This window comes from Balaenoptera borealis (genome assembly GCF_965194805.1).
Source record: "Balaenoptera borealis genome assembly, chromosome: 12".
Lineage (NCBI taxonomy): Eukaryota > Metazoa > Chordata > Mammalia > Artiodactyla > Balaenopteridae > Balaenoptera > Balaenoptera borealis.
The window spans coordinates 13,734,431-13,751,898 of NC_138869.1; the positions used below are offsets into that span (position 1 = coordinate 13,734,431).

The window sequence follows — 17,468 nt, forward strand, 5'->3', positions numbered from 1 at the left end:
AAACACAAATTGCCACTCTATCTCTTCAGACCTCAACATTCCTCTGGTATGTATCAGACAGTATAGACTAGGTCATGCTGCTATAACAAACTCAGTAACTCATGGCTTAAAGTACGTATTATTAAAATATGCCCTGCAGGCTGGATCTGGCTGCTGCCTGCTTCGATAAATAAAGTTTTATTGAAACAGAGCCATGCTCATTTTTTTCTTCCTATTGCCCATGACTGCTTTTGTACTACAGTGGCAGAGTTGCATAGTTGTGGCAGAGGCTGTATGACCCACCAAGTCAAAACTATTTACTATCCTGTCTTCTTCAGGGAAAGTTTGGTGACCTCTGCTCACAGCAACAAAGTTTGTTTGTTTTTTTTTTATCACTATGTTTCATGAAGAACATAGATTGACAGAAACTATGCTCAATGAGGATTCCAGGATGAGAGAATCTCTATCTTTTTACGACGCCAACACGGATTAACCAAAGGGGAAGAGAGCATGGGAAAGTGTACACCAACTCTTAAATGCATCTTTTACTTACTTTTCATTAGCCAAAGCAAGTCATGTGACGCTGACTGAGGTCAAGATGGTGGGAACTATAACCTGAGTGCTCTGGGTGGGGAGAACCAGAAATAGGAACTGTACATCCTTAAAGAAAATCTCCTTCTAAACAAATAAATACAAAACTCAGCCATCCAGACACAAAATTTCACTATAAAAGACCTCAGAAAAATACTATAAGGTATTTTTTAAACATCTACCATATGATCAGGGGCTATGATATTTAAAAAGATATTTTATGTTACTATCACTGGCCAAGGTCCACAAAAATAAAAATCATACTCAGCAAGAAGTAAGTTGTCTTTAAAAAAAACTGTGATGTTTTAAAGAAAAAAATTGTATGTCCAGGATAAATGTCCTACTAGTGTCCTTTAAAAAGTTTCCTTTACGATTTTCAACAGAAAAAGAAAGAACTTTAGCTTTTTGTTTCAAGTACTGGGATATTATGGCAATTTAATTACTCATTGGGTCAATTTAAGGAAGTAGTGTCTCCATCCTGTGGACTCTTAGTATATTGTTAACAAATTTTATTTAGGATGACACTGTTTCATTTACACAAAAACAGGCAGAAAACATGAGAATAAGAAAATTGCTTCCTCTATCCCTGCAAACATGCTCATGTCTCCTTTACCAGAAAAACAAAACCACATTACTCCCCTGTCACATCCCTGCATTTGGTCTCCGTTCATGCTGCTCCTTGAACATCAAGGTCTCTGGAAGAGTAATTTACATAACTATCCAGCCCAACAGTCTTTTCCCTGTCAGAGAAAATAAAATATTACTCAGAAATATTTTACCTTGAAAATGCCTCTTTTCATGGACTCCAATGGCCCAGTATTTTCCCCCTTTCTTCTTCTACCTCAAAATAATTCTTTCTACCTATTGTATTAAACTATTTTTACATAATCACATTTACTGAGATGTCACTCACCAAATTTCCACTAATAACGTTATTTTGTATTCTTGACTACCTAGTCATTCTTCGGCAGCTACCATCTCTATGCAATTGACTCTCAAATCTACAACTTCAAGCCTCAATCCATTTCCAAATTATCACCTCCCAGCAAGTAACAGGAAATGAATTCATTGCTTCCTCCCTCAATCCTCCTCCTTGCTGACTTCCTTCCTTGTGTCAGGGTATAACAGATCACCAGCTTCAAAGCCTTTATTCCTACATCTCCTTCTCTATCTAATCCATCACTAAACCCTGTCAGCTCATGAACCATAATTTCCTGTTTTGTCCCCACTGCCAACATCTTTTTCAGACCAACATAATTGCTAACCTTGAACACTACAATACAGTCCTGCCTGGTGTCTCCACATACAGTGTCTACACCACCAAGCTGTCCTTTGTGACACTAGATTACTTGTTCCAACATGCTACTCTTTTTAGGTCAAAACCATTGGACTACCAACCACAGTACAAACCATCCAGCTAGGCATCTAAGGCTTCCCTCCATCTCCTTTCAAGACCACTGACCTGACACATGCTATATATTTTAGGACATATATTAGCCATAAAGTGGCCAATCTTTATTAATGTCTCTGATTTTATACTTCCTTGCCTCTTCTCAATCTGTTCACACCCCTGGGAATGCCCTCCCCTGATATTAACCAGGTCATTAAGCTCCAAGGCTTGTATCATTATGTGACTTGCTCCTTTTTGATACCCCAGCAAGGGTCTCTGTCTGCTTCCTCATCCTTAGATCTCTCTTCTATCTTTCCCTGTTCTGATCTGTGTTCCAGGAGGCTGACCTCATTGACTGCATTACCCAGCCTCCCACATCGGCTGAGTTTGAGTTGCCTTTGGCCAATGGGGTGGAACAGCAACTCTCTGGGACGAGAGAGAGTTGGAGGTATTTCTTCCTGACTCTCTTCCTTGTTTGAGGCCATGTTCTCTGGCAGTGGCTGCTTTTCTTGATGACTCCAGCTCCTGTGGAGGAGGTCTCCTCCGTGCCTCCACCCCTTACCTGGCTTCAGAACACTGTTTCCTCGCCTGGCCCCTTTAGGGCTGATAGCTTCCTGTGATTGCTACTTCTGCACCTTCAACATCCCTTGTTAGTTCCGTTGAACCTATCCAGACCACTAAAAATAGTTCCTTCATTACAGTTTTTTGAATTATCTGAATTGGATTCTGTTCCCTGTTGGCAGCCTTACTGATATGAAGCACTGACATAACCCACTTATGAGCCCCCAAAGGCAATTTCTTCCTGCTTTGGTGACCTCTGGCCAGTTCTGCATTGCATTTCAGTTATTTGTATATGTGAAGCATCTCTTCCATTTGACTGTAGGTGGTTTCAGGTTAAATATTTATCTTTGCAGACTCCAAATAATCAATGGACTATCTGGCATGTATGGAGACTCAGTAAATACTTGTTTAATTGAGTTTACTGAATTGTAGTAAATTATGTAAAAGAACACACAGCATAATAGACAAGGCAGGGAAGGAATATTAAGACCTGTTTTTTTTTTTTTAACAAATGCCCATTTTCAAAACTATCATGCATCTCAATTTGTAGCTATGCCCCTAATCTCCCACTACTTCTGTCTTTCCACTTCTGCCTTTGTTTGGCAACAGTACCTCCTCTCCACTTTCCTGTTTCCATCTCTCTGAACCCTCTTTCAGTTTCTCCTTAAATGGCAAAGTTAAGGAAACAAAATATTTATTAACGTGTCTATGTTCCACACTAGTAACTCTAAAACAGGGATAATAGTAGTAACTTTTAAATGTCTTGGATGCCTGCTGTTTGGAAGAAAAATGAGCAAAAAAAAAGTTTCTTCTTTTTTCTAGGTAATTCTTAATTACAATCTCCCATTCAAGAATTAATAAACCTTAAAAGATAAAATGGTGCCCATTTTTGAATCCCCCTGAAAGAGTCCATGAAACTGTGCCATTAGATTTGTTTGCTTGCTTGCTTTGATTTTTTTTATTTTCTTCTCATGAAACTTTTAAATATCAAGGAAGCAATGGACTAAAACATACGGCTAGAGAACCAGCATCATTCAGAGATTTTGGCAAAATAACTATCAAATCCCGAATCCCACCACCTGCCTTCAGTTTTCAAGGAATTCAAGATAAAAGGGGAAGTTGGGAAGGGCTGCCTGTATCTAGCTACCAAGAAGTCCAAGGGATGCCCCCTGCTAGCATAAACGATTAACAGTTCTGTTAGACACAGCCTTTTAGGAACGAAGGAATATAGGTAATCAGAGAGGAAATGAAGAGTCAGCTGGCATCGTGTGCTCTTGGACGTCACAGAAAAAGAGCAACTTAGGGATGAGAATCTCTGAAGATAAATGGAAGCAACTGCTATTCACATTTCTGAATGTTTCGTCAGTGTTCCAGGAGAAGACTCATTAGCACTTATGAGTCTTCCTCTTTTATTCTGGAAACTATATTTCTGGTCATGAATTCCAAGATAACATTAGCTCTTCTCGCAGCTCTGTTACACTGATGATTCATACTGAGTGAACGATCAATTAAGACCCCGGCGTCCTTCTAACCAATGACACTCCTCAAGTCATATGAGCTAGCAACTCTTTGAACACAAAGTATGGAGCTTTTCCTTATCCACATTCGCTCCTGGTTTCTTAGGTTTGGTCAATTCCCCTTACAATACTTTGTTTTAGATATCTTATATATTTGTCATCATGGTTGTTAGCAGTTGTATGATCCAGAATAAGAATTTGGAAAAAGGAAGAGAGGTGCTGACAGAAGGAAGGAAGTCTGAGATAAGCATAGGTTTTCCACTCATTTATGGTAGCCAAGAACACAGCAGTTAAAACTACAGAATAAGGAATAAAATACTGGGTCCTTCCCCTAACCAGCTATGTCACCACAGGCAATTCACCTCACCTTAACGGCTCTGAGTTTTCTCTGCAAGTACAGTAGCCTTTTAAAAATTCCAGGGCTTCCCTGGTGGCGCAGTGGTTGAGAATCTGCCTGCCAATGCAGGGGACACGGGTTCGAGCCCTGGTCTGGGAAGATCCCACATGCCGCGGAGCAACTAAGCCCGTGAGCCACAATTACTGAGCCTGGAGCCTGTGCTCCGCAACAAGAGAGGCCGCGACAGTGAGAGGCCCGCGCACCGCGATGAAGAGTGGCCCCCGCTTGCTGCAACTAGAGAAAGCCCTCGCACAGAAACGAAGACCCAACACAGCCATAAATAAAATAGAAAAAAAAAAAAAAATTCCATATGTTGTGGACTTACTATTCTATGTTGATCTAAGTACTGTTAAAAGCATGAGCCAATGCGGTAAAGTATATGAAGTGCATGAAATGATAAAAGTATATTATTTCTTTTGGACCAAAGAATAAGCTTCCAAACTGCTTCTGGAACATATAAATACCTTCAAATGGTATTTCCAAATGTGTATTCCACTGACTGTTACTTCTAAAAGCTTTGTGTAAAAGGGTTATCTTGTGAATTTACTTTGAGAAATGTGGTACATTCTACCCCACCCCACGCCCACTTAGAGAGCTTCAGAGTATATCTGCATTCTGAAGGATTTAAGAAACCCCTTCCTAAAGAAAGTGGATTTTGGTTAAACTACCATTAAAGAAATGATAAGAATTCTCCAGATATACGCCCAGGACTGGGATTGCTGGATCATATGGTAGCTCTATTTTTATTTTTTAACGAATCTCCATACTATTCTCCATAGTGGCTGCTCCAATTTCCATTCCCACCAACAGTGTAGGAGGGTTGCCTTTTCTCCACACCCTCTCTAACATTTATTGTTTGTAGACTTTTTGAAGATGGCCATTCTGACCGATGTGAGGCGATACCTCATTGTGGTTTTGACTTGCACTTCTCTAATAATTGGCAATGGTTATCAAAAGAGAAAAGTGGGTAGGAGGGATAAATTAGGAGGTTGGGATTAACATATAGACACTGCTATATATAAAACAGATAATCGATATAAGGGCCTACTGTATAGTACAGGGAACTCTAATATTCTGAAATAAGCTATATGCGAAAAGAATCAGAAAAAGAAAAGATATATCTGTATGTATAACTGAATCATTTTTCTGTGCAACTGAAACTAACACAACATTGTAAAATATACTCCGATATAAAATAAATTTTTTTTAAAATGATAGGAAATCAAGAGCTTTATTTGGCAATAACATCTATTAATATCTCAAGGATCAACTTGAGTTTTTGGGAAACATTGCCTTAGGAACATTTATTTACATGGCCTAACAATAATACTACCTTTGGTGTGTGTGGGGTGAAGACATTGCCAAATTCCATGATAATTTGCAATTCAAAAGATAGAAAATATAACTAATTTGAACTTAGAGTCCAAATGGAAAATCTGGCACAGTAGGAGAATGTGCTGTTTGGAAGATTTGCAAATGAAAATTTTAAGACCTCAGTCTCTAGCACGGTTATGCGAAATGGGAAAAAATGATATAGAACATTATAAAGTTGTAGTATGGAAAAAAAAAGAAAATACAGTAGGTATATTTTACACTGTATACCTGAGCTAGAGCTGAGAAGTGCTGATTCTTTAAGCTTTCAGAGTTAATAATTACAAGGATAACATTAAGACCCGTCATTAGAAGACTCAGTCAGTAGGAAAATAAACATAGTGCTTTAAGAGAGATAATACACTCAGTGATTGAACAGAATTCTTGGAGAACACTGGGTCCATCTGGTGCCTGCTGGAACTCCTGATGGCCACCCCGTAGGTCCAGCTGTTAATTCCTGAAAGAGTGGTCCATGTTGACCTACGAGAGCTGGAATTACTGCAGCTCCCCTAAGGGCCAGACTTATTCTCAGGGCCAATTCATGCAGGGAAGAACTCTAACTCTACGGGCCTTTAAGGATACACTGCTCTTCTGAAAGGGAGCAAGAGTACCAAAGAGATGATCTCCACCTTCATCATTACCAACTGGCCCAGACCACTGTCAGGTTTTCCCTGCACCATGTCCATAGCCACCTTCCAGGCTCTCTGCTTCCAGAAATCTTCCTGTATTGGGCCCTAATACTCCACTCTTCATATAGCAGCCAATGTCATATTTTAAATATGGTAATCTGATCATGCCACTTCCCCGTCAACATCTCTCTACCGGCCTCCCATTGAACTTAGGAAATAGTGGTTACAACTAACTAGCAAGATCTAGCCTGGACTGGCTCTCAAACTTTACCTCGATGTACTTCCACTCCTCTCCTCTCTGCTCCTTGAACACCTGAAGCTCACTCAAGTTTCAGCTCAACTGGTTGGTTCTCAGAGAAGTCTTCCCTGCCCACCTTGTTTAATGTAGTGTCAGCTACTTTTCATAAATTTATCAAATTGGAATTTCTTTGTAGCAATGACAAGTTCTAAAACTATTTTCTTTTTACTATTTGTTTGTTGTCAGTCTCCACTACCACTAGAATGTTAGTGCTCTAAATGCAGGGAAATCGTCTGCATTTTTCACCTGGAACTCATATCTCTTCCTATCACATAATGAGCACCCAGGAGGCACTTATCCATAAGGCAGGAAGGAAGGCTAGAAGGGAGGAGGGGGAAAGGCAAATAGCGAGGGAGGTAAAAGAAAAGGGAATGGAATGGAAAGGGAAGGAAAGGACAGAGGGAAAACAAACTAGAAAAAAACAAGGTTTAAGAGGGAAGGTAGGACACAAAACTATATCTCAGTAGGTGAAGAATTAACTGAGTAACAGAGGTCAGGATCAAATTTTGGAAAAAGACATCATTTATTCATTTATTAATTCATTTAGCATTTATTAAGTGCTTACTAAGTAACAGGAACTATGCTAAGAATTGAAGGTATGGAGATGAAAAGCATAATACTTCTGGTCCAGAAGCTCACTCACTCACTCATGGGAGAGAAAAAAAAAAGTGAATGACAGAGGGCTGATGAGTGCTAAGATGGAAATATGAAAAGAATAGCCATGAAACTTGAAAGAGGATCTCTTAGCCTCACACACAGGTGAAGCCAGGGCAGGTTTCCTGGAAAAATGGCATTCTAATGAACAAGCAGACATTGGTCATGTAAAGAACGGCAAGAGTCTATTCCAGACAGAGGGCTCAGAGGAGAAGAAGCAAAGACAGCTTAGAAAATCATCATGGTTAATTCCATGACCATGAAATGACTAGTCAGGTGTGAGGCAGAGGCCAGGTATGAACCTCAAGAGGGTGACCATAAAAAGCTAGGAAAACAAGGAGTCAGTTTTGGGAACTAAATTATTGCTTATGGTGGAATTACTGGAGTCTTGAAAGCCCTTAACTAGGTGAATTTGAGTCTTGATAACATCTCTGGGGAGGGTCTTCTCACACATTTTAGAAATATATTAAGGTACCATATATATCTTTATAATTTACCCCTTTGGAGTCAAGCCCATTCCCAGAGTTGACACATGCCCTTGCTGCACACAGACAGAAGTGCTTCTGCCAGTACCTACATCCCTTTCTTTCCACTTCAGCACCAACAGCTGTGGAATAGTGGAAAGAGAAATGAAACTCATTGGGCAAGTAGGGATCCACATCCACAGTCTACCTTCTGGGAGCCAGGTGACACAGGGCAAGTCATGTAACCCCTCAGTTTCTTCATCTATAAGACAGGACCCATAGGGCTTACCTACAGACACGTTGTAGGGATTAAACAACGTGACGCTTCTGAAGTGGTTTGGAAACATATGCTGAAAATGTGATGAATGATAGAAACACAGGGAGGTGTGAGCCTTGCCTCCAGCTGTGGTCCCAGCCTCTGTGATCTGTCTGAAGCTGAAGAAAAAGGTGAGGAATTGAAATGGGCTGCTTTTCTTCTCTAAACAGACACACAGACTGTTTGGCACATGCAGACGCATCATGATACAATATATGAAGTCAGCAGCCTACTTTCTAGGTCCCAATGGGAAAAGGCTTAATTCTACTCCAGAAACAGCTTCTCAACAGTCTATGACCTTACTTTTCTTGCACTTTATTTTCTGCCAAACTCTGACCTCATAAACGTCATCAGGATGTGACAGTGTACCAGAAGGGTTGTTTGACAATTTCCCTCCATAATGGCTAAAAAAAACCATTCAGGGTGACTGCCTTATCCAGAAGAACACTTGTATCAGCAAAAAATGGATGTAGACGTGTTCACAGTGGGTGTGCAATGGATGTGGGGGAATGAAAGGAGATTCATGAAGGAAAAAATTGATTTCTGTAGCAGAGATATGGCAACTTCTGCTATGATTACTATAAAATACCTGGCAATTAATCATTAATGAAAATAGGTTACTGAAGAATTCAGTAAATGCTCATGGAATGAAGTCTATCTACTCCTCAATAAGGACTGTCATTGTAACACATCGGCTTTTAGAAGAGTTAAGATACATACGAGACAGCAGGATTTTTAATGAAAGAGACTTTAATTGCACTGATGAAATACTATTCCTTCTCCCCAACTCTTGTGCAGTCTGCTTTTTGTCAAGACACAGGTCTAACTGATGAAATTAATAATAATAATGATAATATAGTTACATTCATTGAGCTCTTGGACTTATAAGTCACCTTCTTAATCACAAGGCTGTACTGTCCCCAAGACAAGGTGCTAATGCACTGATGTCTATTTTAGCAGGACTAACTAGAGATAATGTCTTAAAGAATGTCTAAAACTCCTCAAATACCAAATGTGGCAGAGAAACAAGAGAAATATTTCTGAGCAGGTGAGCTCTGATTTGTCCTCAGGTTATTCCATGGAAGTGTCCACCTGTCACTGTCTTATGCTTGGTAGAAGCTCTTTGTTCTACGATAAGAGAGGAAAACAAACCATGCAAGGATTATTTTGGTAGTCTTATGGATTAAATGAGATAGTCTTTTTAGTAAAATCTATCCTTTTTTGGCACTCAGAAAACTGGAAACTAAAAAAAAAAGTCATTTGAGAGTAGAATTGTAGAAAAAGTTTAACACATTTAAATCTACAAACAAGAATTCTGTAAAAGTGGCTTCTTCCACGATGCTTAACTTGTAGATGAAGTGCATTTTTCAATGTCAAACCAGAAAACAGAAATATTCCACAATAATTTACTGGTTTGTAACGCTCTGTCAAAACATGAAACTTTGTTTTTTGGAATAAACCTTGAGCTCATTTTATGTACGAGAATTACACTAAACAATGAGGCCCTCAGTAAACACCTAATTCACACAGGGTCATTGATGTGTCCCTTTATTACTCTTGGCCAATCAACTTTCTGAAACCATTAAGGAGAGTAAACCCTTCTTTCTACACAATCCATAAAGATTCCTAACCACAGAAACCCTAGAAGTTTTCCTAAGTGGGTTTATGTCAGTTCCTGCTCTACCCCCAGCATAGAAATGCCAGATCTAATTTTTCTGAAAGTATTATCCTGAAAATGAACTACTCACAGTTTATCATTTTTCCATTTTTATTTATTAATTAACTTGGCAAGTTTTCTTCCCGAATATTCTTGGATAGTCAGAGACATGTGTCACTTTTTAGTGGTTTGAGTTTGTGCCTACATTTTCTAGCCTATTGCCTTTGCAACTCTTCAGTTTTGCATATTGAGTGCAAAGATAAGAATCAATAAAAGAATTTCTAAAGGAAAAGTAGAGAGGATTTGATGATTACAAATAATTAAAGAATAACTCTGCCCACCAATTTTTTTTCAAAAGCCAAAGTAAACAATTCCATTTAAGTATTTACACTAGGAAAATGAAAAAGCATATTCATACAAAATCCTGTATATGAATGTTCCTAATAGCTTTATGTGTAACATCCCCAAACTGGAAACAACCCAAATGCTCTTTACGGGTGAACGAATAAACAAACTGTTATATCCTTAAATGGAATACTACTCAGCAATAAAAGAGTAAGCTAGAAATGCACACAACAACTTGGATTAATCTCAAAGGCATTATGCTGAGTGAAAAATGCCAGTTTCATACTGTATGCTTCCACTGATATGACATTCTCAAAAGGACAAAATTTTTTATAGTGATGCAGACAGATCAGTGGTTGCTGGAGGTGAGCAGTTGGAGGAGAATCTGACTATAAAGGGATGGCATGAGGGAGGGTTTTTCTGGAGGGTAAATGTAGCTGTTTTGTATCCTGACTGTGGTGCTGTTTCCACGGATCTATACATGTGTTAAATTCAAAGAACTATACACCAAAGTCAGTTACATGGTACCATAATTTAAAAGGTAAAATTAAAAGAAAACTATGACCATACCAAGTCTGGGCAAGATGGTACAACCACTTTGGAACCCAGTTTGTCAGTTTCTTAGAAAGTTAGGCATAGACCTACCATGTGACCTATTCATTCATTCCTAGGTATGTATTTAACTGAAAGAAAACACATGTCCACACAAACACTTTTAATTTTGTTGAGTAAAAGGAGCCAGAAAAAGGGGTATGTACTGTATGCTTCATTTATATAAATTTCTAGGAATTGCAAACTAATGTGAAATGGCAGAAGGGAGATCAATGGTTTCCTGGGGTGGGAGGAGAAAGGGGCAGAAGGTGGGATTATAAAGGAGCATGAGGAAATTGGGGGGGGGTAGGTGATAGATATGTTCATTATCTTTGTTGTTGTGATGTTTTTACAGGTGTATATGTATGTCAACATTATCAAAACTTTCAGTTTAAATCTGTGTAGTTTACTGTATGCCAATTATACTTCAATAAAGCTGCTTAAAAAATAAATGAATAGATTTCCTTTGTAGTGGTGAAAGAAAAAAAAGTGAAATTATAGACAAAATTGTGTCTTATAATTGGTTTTTACATGCTACGTTCTATATTCTCCCCACTGACTTCCTTGTACCATGTATCCTGACAGATCAAAATATAATTTCAATATAAAACACACAGTCCTCTCCTGCAGGCTAGAAAATCCAGAATCAGAAGCTATCAATTTGAGGGTGATCAAGTGACCAGAGAATCATGTGTGAGGGAGACGACTTCCCTCCATTAAGGAGAACGATAGTGCACTGAGTAATTACCCTGCAGTGCAATTTTTACACCCAAGATGGACCAACACCAGCCTCTAGAAATAGACAGTTATTTATAAAAAGAACCAAGGACTTCTGGAGCCTCATTTAAATAATTCTGGGCAGGGATGGGGAGATTCCATTGTCTTCTTCTAAGGCCCTTGTTCACCTTCAACAGAGAAGGTGCTGGAGAAAAACACCCACAGCAGAAAAAAAGCCCAAAAATTGTGGTGAATTACATAATATGCCTAAATTTAGACTGTGCATATACCTACATTAGAGTCTTAAAGCCAAAATATTTTCCCTTAAAAGAACACATCTGAATTATAAATGAATCACACATTTATAATTTAAATATCAAAAATATGGAATCCAGAAGTCAGTTGGGTCCTAACATCCTTCAGAGTTTTGGTGAAACTTTAGCTGAATTCCATTCCATGACCTCCACAAATTCTTGCCAAGACTCCTGTTTTCACCTCTGTATCCATTCCCTCTAACTTAGTTCTGCCCCAAGGCAAGCTAAAGTTTAGCTCATTCACGACTTTGCATCAGGGAAAAATCCCTTCCTAAGATAGCGTTTTGTAACTTCAATAATTTCACCAGCTTACATTGGATGTGTCATGAAGAGGGGTCATCTCCTCCGATCTATAGCCTTTTTCTACCTCTCCAGCTTCAAATTTTTTCTCTACATGTTCTCTCGTTTCTTTTCTGGGGTAATAAGCAATTTCTTTTTTCTTTTTCCAGGAGGCAAACTCACTCAGAACCTAGTAAGTTTTCCTAACCTGTCTCTCTAATAGGAATTTGTGAACAAGTGGCTAAGAGAATATTGAACACACCATTACACCTATACTGGGGCGAGTGCTTGCTTACCACACGGTATTTAAATCATTTAGTCACATACACATGCGAGATGTATATCACTTATTATCCTTATAGTTAAACAATAGTAGTCCTTACATAAGGAGAATTGCTCTCTTTTAAAATCACAAGTTGGCCCAAATATTTGGACCTCACCAAGGGAGAGCTGCAGATCCAAGGTTCCCAAGTGTGAAACAGACAAGAAGACTTGCCACTCAATTTTTTCTTTCAGTATAAGGATTTGTTGGGAAGACAAAGAAGTGATTGGTGCCATATACTGGTAGGGATACAAGAGTGACATTTGTCTTATCTTAGGAGAACACAACCAGAAAGGATCATAAAGATTATTTAACCATGAGTTCCTAACCTGAACTCAGAAAACTGATTTGTGATGAGCTTCAAAAAATACATAAATACTACCTTTCTCCCGAAATTGTATACAACATTTTGTGCATGTGTGTTTCTCTGGAAAGAAGATAGTTTTCATCATATTCTCTAAGGGTTTGTAACCTCCAACAGTATTTAGTATAATTGAATTAACCATTAATACTGATTACTCAGGTAAGAATTTTATTTGCTTTTCCTTCCCAAAGCTTCTTGTTCATTACAACTCAAACAAACAAATAAATGACACGTTTGACGTTGAGGATAGCAAAATATACTTCATTTAAACATGTGGCCCTACAGAGCATTAATTCTGAAATCCTAGAAGCTGGATGGTAAACAAAAGAAGCCTTGTTGAGACCTGAGACTGTTTCAACCAGATTTAGTAATTATGTCTCATTCCTGTGTCTTTATAAAGTGGAATATGTAATCTCTCACAGAACCACATGCTTAATATGCTTGCTGTGGTCAAGATCACTTTATCCCTGATGTTCTCTCTAAAAGTTCATAAAAACTCATAAGTAGAGATGGGGATACACATAAGGGAATGTCTTTTAAAACTGTAGATCATGAGCTTCCCTGGTAGCGCAGTGGTTAAGAATCCGCCTGTCAATGCAGGGGACATGGGTTCAAGCTCTGGCCCAGGAAGATCCCACATGTCACGGAGCAAGTAAGCCCGTGTGCCACAACTACTGAAGCCCACGCACCTAGAGCCCATGCTCCTCAGCAAGAGAAGCCATGACAATAAGCCCACGCATCGCAACGAAGAGTAGCCCCCTCTCTCCACAACTAGAGAAAGCCTGCACACAGCAAGGAAGACCCAACACAGGCAAAAATAAACAAAACAAAACAAAACTGTGGATCATGGCTCATTAGTGGACTGTGAAACCTATTTTATAGCCAGATTATCCAGCCTTAAAAACAAACAAGTAATCCAAAAACTAAGCTAAGATACTTTAAAACAAATATATTAATGTAGAATAGAAAATATGAGACAACATCCCTTATAGGAAGGATAAACACTGCTTTTTAAATTTTGGTTTTGCAAGTACATGTATGTGTACATCAGCATGTGTCTTTAGTGGGTCATGATATAAAATGTCCTATGGAGAGCTGTGGTCAAAGAAATGTGAAAGCCCTGATTTTGTCTAATTCCTAGACATAACCGACAAGGAAATGGAGGCCTAAAGAGGTGAAATGATTTTCCAAATCTTACACAGCTAGAAAATGAGAAAATTGGAAATCAAGTTGAAATTCACAACAGTTTTCTTGAAAATCTCTTACTAGACTTCTCTTTCAAAAACGAACTACAGTCGGAGGTGTTTCCTTGAGATCTTTCACACAAAGATTTGAAATCTTCTGGTAGACCTGACTTTGACCATTTCTCTTTTCTTCTCAAACCACAAGTACATTTTCTACCACTTCATTTTCTGCTCACAATTTTTTACTGAGAAACAGAAGAAATCAAGAGATTCTCCATGCATTACCCCATTGCAGCTACTCACCTACATGCATTTATACCCTTAAACTATGTGTTTCAGCAGATGTACTGTCTTTGCCCCTAATGCCAACCCCTCTTTGTGCGTTATATCCTGTCCCCCTTGCTTGTTCAAAACTCCTCTACTAAAACTGTCTCCATTTTCTCCTGCATCCTAATTACCTGCCTCTCCTGGATCAAACACATCAATATACAAGCACACTCTAGTATTTCCCAATGTGTCCCCAAAGCACAATCTATCCCACCTCTCCTTCTGCCATGACATCATCCCCTCCCCTTTCCAGCAAAACTCCTTGAATAACTTCTCTATGCAATTCCCAATTTATCGCCTCTTCTTTTCTAAAAAAGTGCAGTTCAATCAGGCTTCCACTCCTATCTTCCACTCCTCCAAAAAGCTCTTGTCATGGTCACAAAATACTTCACTGTGATACATCTGACGCCCCTCTCCCCCTTACTTGATGGGGCTACAGCTCTTAACATAGTTGGTCACTTTCTCATCCTTGAAATAACTCTTTTACTTGGTTTCCAAGACACTGCTTTCTCTTTGTTCTCTTCCTGCTTCACAGAAGATGCTTTTCAGTAACCTTCACTGGTTCCCCCTCATCCAACAGACCAGACTGTTAAAAAGGTGGTGTCCAGGGCTCAGTGCTTGGACATCTTCTATCTTCAACCCGCACTCACCTCTTGATAATCTCAACAAATGCATTCTCCAGGCGTCAAATGCCATCTTTAGGCTGGCAGCTAACAAACTGATATCCTCATTTTTAATCTCCAGAATGCTTTCACTCAATTGCCTATTCAACATCTCCAGTAGAATGACTACAAAATAAAACATCTGAAATGTTGTCCCACACTGAGCTCCTGATCTTTCTGCAGATGCTAACTTCAATTCCACCACCCACCCTGCAAACATGCTAGTCATATCATTTTCCTACCTTTGCAAATGGCTGTCTTGCTTGTTGTTCACGGTTAAAACTTTATGGAGTCACCCTTGCTCCTCTTTTACATTCATGGTTCACATCCTCTCCATCAGTAAACTCTGTTGACTTTTATATTAAACACATGTCAAGAATCCAATCACTTCACTTCAAAGTTAAAGTTTGCGCATTGGTCTGAGTTGACTATCATCTAACATCTTACTGTAGGAGTCATGTAACTGCTCTCCCTGCAATCCCCCGCATATAGTCTTGTTGTAAACACATCAGCCTATTGGCTCCTGCCCAAATCTGATCAAATTCCTACAACAGCTTCCCCTCTCGTCAATCAACACCAGCCTTTAGGATGGTTGCTAAATCTCCATAGGATTTACCTCTTTGACTTCACCTCCTTTTACACTTCCTTTGCTCACTCACTTCAACCACATCTGATGCCTTGTCATTCCTAGAACATTCTAGGGACATTCCCACTGCAGGGCCCTTGCACCTGCTATTCTCTCTGCCTAGCAGTTCCTTTCCCAAACAGTCTGATGACTCACTTTCACTTTCTTCCTATCTAGCTCAAATATCATCAGATCACTGAAATCTGTCTTGATCACCATATGTAATATGAAAGCCTCATTCGTCCTCCTGTATCTTGCTTTATTTGCTTTTAAGCACTTATCGCCACCTGATATATTTTGTGTGTATTATTTTTTATTGTCTATTTTTTCCCACTGGCATGCAAGCTCCTTGTGAGCAGGGATTTTGCCTGATTATTTCACTTCTATAATCTCAGTGCTAAAAAGGAGCACGGTACACAGCAGGTGCACAATTAAGAGTTATTCATTTTTTGAATGAGTGCTATTTGAAAAAATTATAATAAAAGTAATACAACCACCGCAGTAAAAACGCAAAGCATTTGTATGTATCACTATAGTATCTGCATAACCTCATTTTTGTCTTGCCACCCCTCTTTATGGTTGATGTATGTTATGCTCCGCTTTACAGAGGAGGAAAGTAAGGCTCCGAGCGCCAGGGAAACTGGCAGAAACCAATAACTGGCAAAATCATCCTCTGGCTCTACTTCCAGTTCCAGCTCCCCCTAAAATGCTCCATAAATATACTGCCCTGCTGCAGACACCGAGACTTGCTACTGAGATGCCCCCTCAAGAAGTGACTTGCTGTCCAACTGCAAGGAGTACGATTTGCTAACAGCCTTGTTGTTGGCTTCATTAGGATCCCCCTCAGCTTTCGAGCTGGGTTCAAGCTATTTTGGGCACCAATGACTGCACAAGGGGGTGGTACAAGGACCTAGCCATTTCTGCTGGGCCTAAGATGCTTCTAAACAACTGCCTTTGTTCCAGGGCTGCTCACGGGCCTGACAGAGACTTTCTCAGCTCTAAGCCGCAGTCCAGTGGCTCCGCGTGCCCATGCCTGCCTCCTCTCTCTTACTCTCACAGGTTCCTCTATAACAGACCTTTTGCACTATCTTCATCTCAGCATCCACCTCCTGAAAATCCAAACCAGCACACGCCAACAGATGAGACCCTTGGCACCCTAGGGACGGCACTGGATGTGCAGGTGAAGGACCTCAGCAGATATGCTTAGCATACATTTCTGGCCCACTCTGCAAGAAGGACATTGTTTTTGCTTCCTCACCTTCTTCTGCCTTCTTTCAGAGACTTAGGGACAAGGAAAATCAGAACTCTCTCTCTCACTGTGAAAAACTCCAGGACTGCAGAAGTTTGAGGAAGAGGCTGCACATTAAAAATCTAATTCAGAGAGAAGTCACAGGAGTATTTTAATAATTGAGTGCCTTCCTGCCCTGGGATGCCAAACACACTTCAAAAGGGAATGGTAGGGCTTCCCCGGTGCCGCAGTGGTTGAGAATCTGCCTGCCAATGCAGGGGACACGGGTTCGAGCCCTGGTCTGGGAAGATCCCACGTGCCACGGAGCAACTGGGCCCGTGAGCCACAATTACTGAGCCTGCGCGTCTGGAGCCTGTGCTCCGCAACAAGAGAGGCCGCGATGGTGAGAGGCCCGCGCACCGCGATGAAGAGTGGTCCCCACTTGCTGCAACTAGAGAAAGCCCTCGCACAGAAACGAAGACTCAACACAGTCATAAATAAATAAATAAATAAATAAAAGAACGTGAATTTCTTAAAAAAAAAAAAAAAAGGGAATGGTACTGCATGTGCTGACATGCATGAGGTGAGAAAATACCACTTAATACAACCCACATATTTCTCAGAAGTTTATGCTGATACTAAAAATCTTTTACAAATTTAGCTGGAAATAATGACAGATATATTCA

At 39.7% G+C, this 17,468-nt stretch overlaps 1 protein-coding gene and 1 pseudogene across 22 annotated transcripts in view; one reads left to right on the forward strand and one right to left on the reverse strand.

Annotated features, from left to right (window-relative positions):
- Positions 1-17,468, reverse strand: part of GRM7 (glutamate metabotropic receptor 7) — a 1,142,612-nt gene that overhangs the window by 717,003 nt on the left and 408,141 nt on the right. The gene's annotated exons all lie outside the window — the stretch shown is intronic.
- The window catches only part of LOC309606803 (translocon-associated protein subunit gamma pseudogene), a 163,252-nt pseudogene that overhangs the window by 130,014 nt on the left and 15,770 nt on the right, over positions 1-17,468 (forward strand). The window contains exon 2 of the transcript in view: positions 16,654-16,734. The product of the transcript in view is annotated as a translocon-associated protein subunit gamma pseudogene (transcript). The remainder of the gene's footprint in view (positions 1-16,653; positions 16,735-17,468) is intronic.